The sequence below is a fragment of the Ahaetulla prasina genome, chromosome 6 (assembly GCF_028640845.1).
Source record: "Ahaetulla prasina isolate Xishuangbanna chromosome 6, ASM2864084v1, whole genome shotgun sequence".
Taxonomy (NCBI): domain Eukaryota; kingdom Metazoa; phylum Chordata; class Lepidosauria; order Squamata; family Colubridae; genus Ahaetulla; species Ahaetulla prasina.
The window spans coordinates 82,027,682-82,034,088 of NC_080544.1; positions in this window are offsets into that span (position 1 = coordinate 82,027,682).

Consider the following 6,407-nt stretch of genomic DNA (forward strand, 5'->3'; position numbering starts at 1 on the left):
ATTTATTTTGTCACAACAGTATATATAAGCATAAACACATGGAAGACATTTGCTGAATAACTGTTAGCTCACTTCTTAGTGAATTCCCGGATCTGCCCTTTAATGGAGATATCTCTGATAAATCTGATGATGATTCCTCCATTGCTCTGTGTTCAATATTTGTTGCCTGTTCCAAATTTAGTTTTTTGGTCTGACCTGCTCATCTACAGCAGGGTTCTCCAGTCTTGGCAACTTTAAGACTTGTGGGCTTCAAGTCCCAGAGTTCCTCAGCTAGCAAAGCTGGCTGAAGAACTCTGGGAGTTGAAGTCCACAAGTCTTAAAGTTGCTATGGTTGAGACCCCTGATCTAGAACACAAACTTTTAAATCTCCGGGCACAGATACTCTGAACAATGTCACAACTACTTTCCTTTGATATTACTTGCTGTGGCTGAAATATACATATAGATACAGAAATATACATATAAACTCAGAAATGGAACTGATCATATAGATCTTTCTCACCCCATCCATCAGTCGTTAAGCAAAACTTATTTGTATGAGTCAACCAGATGAAGATCCGGAGTAGCATTGCCATATCATAGTTCAATGGAAGGCTACAAAGAAAAGAGATCTAAATTCTCAACAGCTATGGGTGTGTCCTTATGATCTTCTCCTAAAATATCAGAATTTAGCTTGCATGTATCTGTCTGTCTGTGGAGATTCTCAGTTATCCAGCTCATAGTTATCTCAAAAAAAAAAGTCCAGTTGCCTTTTGAAAAAGTACCTTTGAGACATATAACTATCCCAAAATAATCTTTGCTGCTGAGTTTTTTCTGACAATGAAAAGAGATCTTGCAACTATCAGTTGGAAGGCATTGGAAGGCTATTCCATCTTTTCTTCCTAAACTATTTGTTTTGTGCTAAGAAACAACATGGGAAAATAAGTGAGTTACAAAGGGAAGACAATGATGTTTTGGTCTCCCCTCAGTTCAATTCTGAAAATGAGGCAAGATAATTGCACAATAAGAGCACTGTCTCAAGGCATTGCATTGCTACTTAGTAATTCAGTATTAATGGGTTCACTGCATTTACATGTTCAGTTCACCATTTAATGTGCCACCATTCATTCACTTTGCAAGAACTAATCTACATTTCATATACAATCCAGCAAAACAGTTAACTAAATTAGAACCAATTTATTGTTAAACACAGGGATAAAATTCATTTTGACTCTGATAAACAAACACACAGTCCTATTTTAACTGAAGTAGCAAAAGTAAATTTGAATGGACACATTTTATTTTATTTTCTATCTGGCTGCTTACAGTTATTTCTCCTTTTTACAAAATGTTTGCTGTTGGTATTACTTGCTTAGCTTTAATGTTACTTCTCTTAATAAATCTAGTGCAACAAACCAAAAACTTACTATTTCCTAAATCAAGAGCATATAAAACATTTGCTAGACCAATTCTAGAATACAGCTCGCCTGTTTGGAACCCTCACCACATCTCTGACATTAATACAATTGAACGTGTCCAGAAATATTTTACAAGAAGAGTTCTCCATTCCTCTGAAAACAATAAAATACCCTATCCCACCAGACTTGAAATCCTAGGCTTAGAAAATTTGGAACTCCATCGCCTTCGACAAGACCTAAGCTTAACTCACAGAATCATCTATTGTAATGTCCTTCCTGTTAAAGACTACTTAGGCTTTAATTGCAATAATACTAGAGCAACTAACCGCTTTAATCTAGATTGCAGAAAATATGACTTCTGTAACAGAATCATCAGTGCTTGGAAGACTTTACCTGACTCTGTGGTCTCTTTCCATAATCCTAAAAATTTTATCCAAAAACTTTCTACTATTGACCTCACCCCATTCCTAAGAGGACCATAAGGGGCGTGCATAAGCACACAAATGTGCCTACCGTTCCTGTCCTATTGTTTTTTCTTTTCTTCTTCCTATATATATGCTTATACCTCCTTATATTTACTCATATATGTGTTTATATACTATATAATCTTTTTGTATGATACCTACATATTTTGTTGTGACAAAATAAAATAAATAAAAATAAGATCCTATTATACCTTGTTTTGTTGTCTGGACAGTTCAGTTATGATTAGAATATAACCTTAGCATCCTTCATATTCAAGAAGGCAATATTTTTATTTGGCCAACTAGGCCACCAAACATTGTACAAGTTTATTAACCTTTCATCAGACAATAATGGACACTGCATTTTTTAAAAAAACCATCAGATGAAATTGACCAGCATTCTGCCATTTTCTAGACCAGCTTGAAGTTTGCGGACTTCAACAACCAGAATTCCAGAAGTTATGGAATACTGGATTACAGATTTATCAAATAGATACTTATTCTGCTAAGTCAGTCAACTACCAAGAGAATGAGTGATTGAGATCCCTATAGAATGTTGGGAAAGCATTCTTCAGTTACTATGACACACAGATAACACAAGCACTAATTTAAAGGAAAATGGCCTTTAGACATTCTTCCTGGGCAGATATACCACAGTCAGAATCATTCAGAAGGGGTAGAGTTAATTTCTTACTCAAATTTCATACCTTTTGATTGGGATGGGGTAACTGAGTACACGGTATGAGAATTCTAAGACAGTATTCTTCCTCTCATTCTGACCGTCTTCTTGAGAAATCATTTCCATTGTGTATCCTCTATGATATTTAGAAGAAATGGGAACAAAATATCAGAGGGTATCTGGTCAAATTTATACAAAGAGCCTAACCCCACATAATATTTAATTGAAAAGGTTAAATTATCTGAAGGAAATCAGAAGCATCTGGAAAGAAAAAAAAATTGGGACATATTTAAATGGTTCCAACTGTATCAAACCTTATCATCATAGGATACTTTCAACCGTCACCTTTATCTCCTGCAAAAACTGTGGTCAATTTTAATCATCTCACCTATTTTATCGAAAAGACGTAGAAGGATCAGTGCTTGTCTGATTTTTATTTACCGTAGTTGGGTCAGTCTTTTCTTGGAAAAGGTGAATGAGGTGGTTAAGTATTCTTAGATAAAACTGATTACCAGCATTTGTTTTATTCTGAAACAGCCTTAGCTCTCAAAAGAATAACCTATACTTCTATTCTCACCAAAGGCTCAGTTCCTTTTTAAAGCAATATCTAACTTAGAATCCAAGAACAGGAAGAAATGTCTGCTGCCATGACATCTTCAGGTCCCCTGGACATCTGAAGGCAAGCAAATTGCAAGGATAGTGGAGAACATTCCATTTATGGTATTTCTGATACTGTCACTATTATCTTTTCAGTACTAGGCAATACTTTTTTAAAGTGTCCAGCTGGGCTTTTTAATCAAGGTTAATGAATTTGTTATTCTGTCTGGAAAGTATAGTTTGCAATTTATTTGTATTTTCATTTTCTCTTGGTTTAAAAAACCAACCTCAAAACACTGCTAAATCAAATGGAATATGGAACTAAACATGAAAAATGATTTTTAAAAAGGAAAATAATATTTAAATGATTTTATATAATGTTGGAAGTGAGTGGCACAGTGGCATAGAGGTAAAGACTCTTGCCTCCCACTTGGAAGTTGAGACTTCAATCCTAAACAGTGGTAGATGTTTCTCTCTCAGGGAACAAAGAGAAAATATCTGCTGTGAACTTCAGAAAGGCATCAAGGAAAAAAAATGTTGATCATCTATCTATCTATCATCTGTAGAGACTATCTAACTATCTATCATCTATCCAATGGTAGGAGTAGTTAAAAGCTAAAAAAGATTCTCACTGGGGATTTCTTCCCAAAACAAAGACCAATTTGAAAGGAACTAATTTTATCATAACCCTACTGGGACAACAAAAGACCAAGCCTCACCCACATCTTAAGATTCCAGTTGCTATCAGCAAGCTGTGATTATATTTATATTTATATAAATATATATTAACTGCAAGAGACACTGAATGTTCTATCTGGTTTAACACTTATAAAAGATCCAGTTCTTCCTTGGCTATGCACCTGAAATTGCCATAGGAAGATTTTGGTTTCTTTGCATCCTTCAACATATGCAAAAAAGCACATCTTTTTTTAAAAAACTCCTGCCCATGTATCCATGCCATCCCTGATTACTGATCTTATTGGCTAAGGCTACTTGGAGTTGTCATCCAAAACATCTGAACTTCTTTTATTTGTTTGTTTAAAAGTTCACCCATTTTGTATCATTAAAAACAACCCCCCAAAGCAGAAAAACAAACAACACAATTAAAAAGTGTTTTCAATGCATTGAAAACCATTAAAACAACAGCAATTTAGTAAAAGCCTGTAAAAGTAGCTGCTTAAAGTTATAAACAGTTTTAAAACTATGAAAGAGAAGAGGATTATGCTGAATCAGGTCAAAAGGCACAGCAGGTTCTTACTCAAGACAACTCCAATTCCTATATGCTGGATAAGAAGTCATAACTAAAGGCATCTTGAAGTTTGGAAGTCTTCACTATGAGAAGCTATCAGAAAATGCCCAGCAAATAAGTCAGTACAAAAATATGCGGATAAGGGTTGATAACAGCCAGTTAAAAATAAAATATTTCCTTAAGAACTTCAGTCTGCTAGTATCTAATAAAAAAAATACTTCATTGCACAATGCTGATTTTAAACATATGTAAATAAAAATAGCACCATGAGATCATGTTCCATGCCATGGCTAGTTTACCCCAGGAGAATTAAATTCTTCCTGGCCTGTACTCTGAATAAGTGCAGCCCAGAGGCAAGAAACCCACATGGGAGAAAGGAATTAAAGTAAGGGCAATTATTCTAAAAAGTGAGAAACAGGTAGGGAATTAAAAGTCTACAGTTTGACTTCATTTAGCTACACTCTTAAAAGTACAAATTAAATCTTACTTTCTTGAATTCACTTAGAAGGAAGAAAAATCAACAAAAATAGCTGTTTCTAGGAAAAGACTCTCTTTATTTCTCCCCCCCCCCACCTCTTGTGAAACATGTCACTCCCAGTTAAATATGGATTATTTTCCCCAAAAGATAGTTTCTCACAGAATTTTCCTTGTACTCTAAACTGTAAGACAAAGCACAGATTATACAGTTCATTGTTTATCTTATAAAAGTCAGAGTTAATTGGCATCGACTTGTGGCATCTATTGAACTATATTGCATTTGTCTGTAATAACCTATGGCTCATAGACTGCATGCAGCCCTAGACAGCTAGTAAGGCAGCCCAACAACATTGTAAACTTTTAATATCGTTATGTGATTTATATATGTTAACTGTATTATATATTTTACATGCGACTTCACTTAGTGCAGCCAAAAGATTGGACACTCATGATCTAGACCAGGGGTCTTCAACTTTGGCAACTTTAAGACTTGTGGGCTTCAACTCCACAAGTCTTAAAGTTGTCAAGGTTGGAGACCCTGATCTAGACAAATGTTTCCCAGGTATCTCCGTTAACTTAAAAGTTATCTATAAGTTTAACATACTTTAACCTGAAATACACATATTCTTCTGGTACTTATCTCAGGTGAAGATGGTCCAGAGGTAGAATGAAGTGGCCTGTTTTACTCTGAACAATAAACCCTCTAATCACTGCAGCTCCCCTAATTTCCCAAATATCCATTAAATTCAAATAGAAGATGTTTAACCCTTGTCTGTCCAACCTACCTTACAAGCATTGTTACTGTGAGGAAAATGAGGTGGAATGACTGCTGTATCTTCAGTTCAGGAGTGAAATCCAAAACTTTTCCCTACCAGTTCTGGGGGTGTGGCTTGGTGGCTTGGTGAGCATGGCAGGGGAAGGATATTGCAAAATCTCCATTCCCTCCCCTCCTGGGGGAAGGATATTGCAAAATCTCCGTTCCCACCCCACTCTAGGGCCAGCCAGAGATGGTATTTGCCAGTTCTCTGAACTACTCAAAATTTCCACTAGCGGTTCTCCAGAACCTGTTAGAACCTGCTGGATTTCACCCCTGCTTCAGCTCCCATACAAGGGCAAGATATAAATCTAATCAATAAAATCTGGTTCCAGGAGGGGAATTTTGATTTGGATGGGACAGCCATAAGGTCTACACAAAGATGGAGATATAACAGTACAATATTCACTGTTACTTTAGAATAACAAAGTAAAGGCAAAAATATAATCAAATGAGTGCTTAAATATATTCAAAAGCACATGAGAATGAAACCAGGTGAGGTCCTCAAGATGCATTGGGGCTACCTAGAAGAGAGTTCTCAGACAAATACTGAAGTACAAATGCATTCTGTGTCCATGGACATGTTTTCTGATTTATCAAATATTGTACATCACTGTGAGAGTCATTTTCTGAATTTTTTAAAGATGCTAATTAGTATTATAAAAGATTCCCATACCCATAGTAAATTTACACATAATCTAAATGTAGACATACCTGCAGAACCTCACAT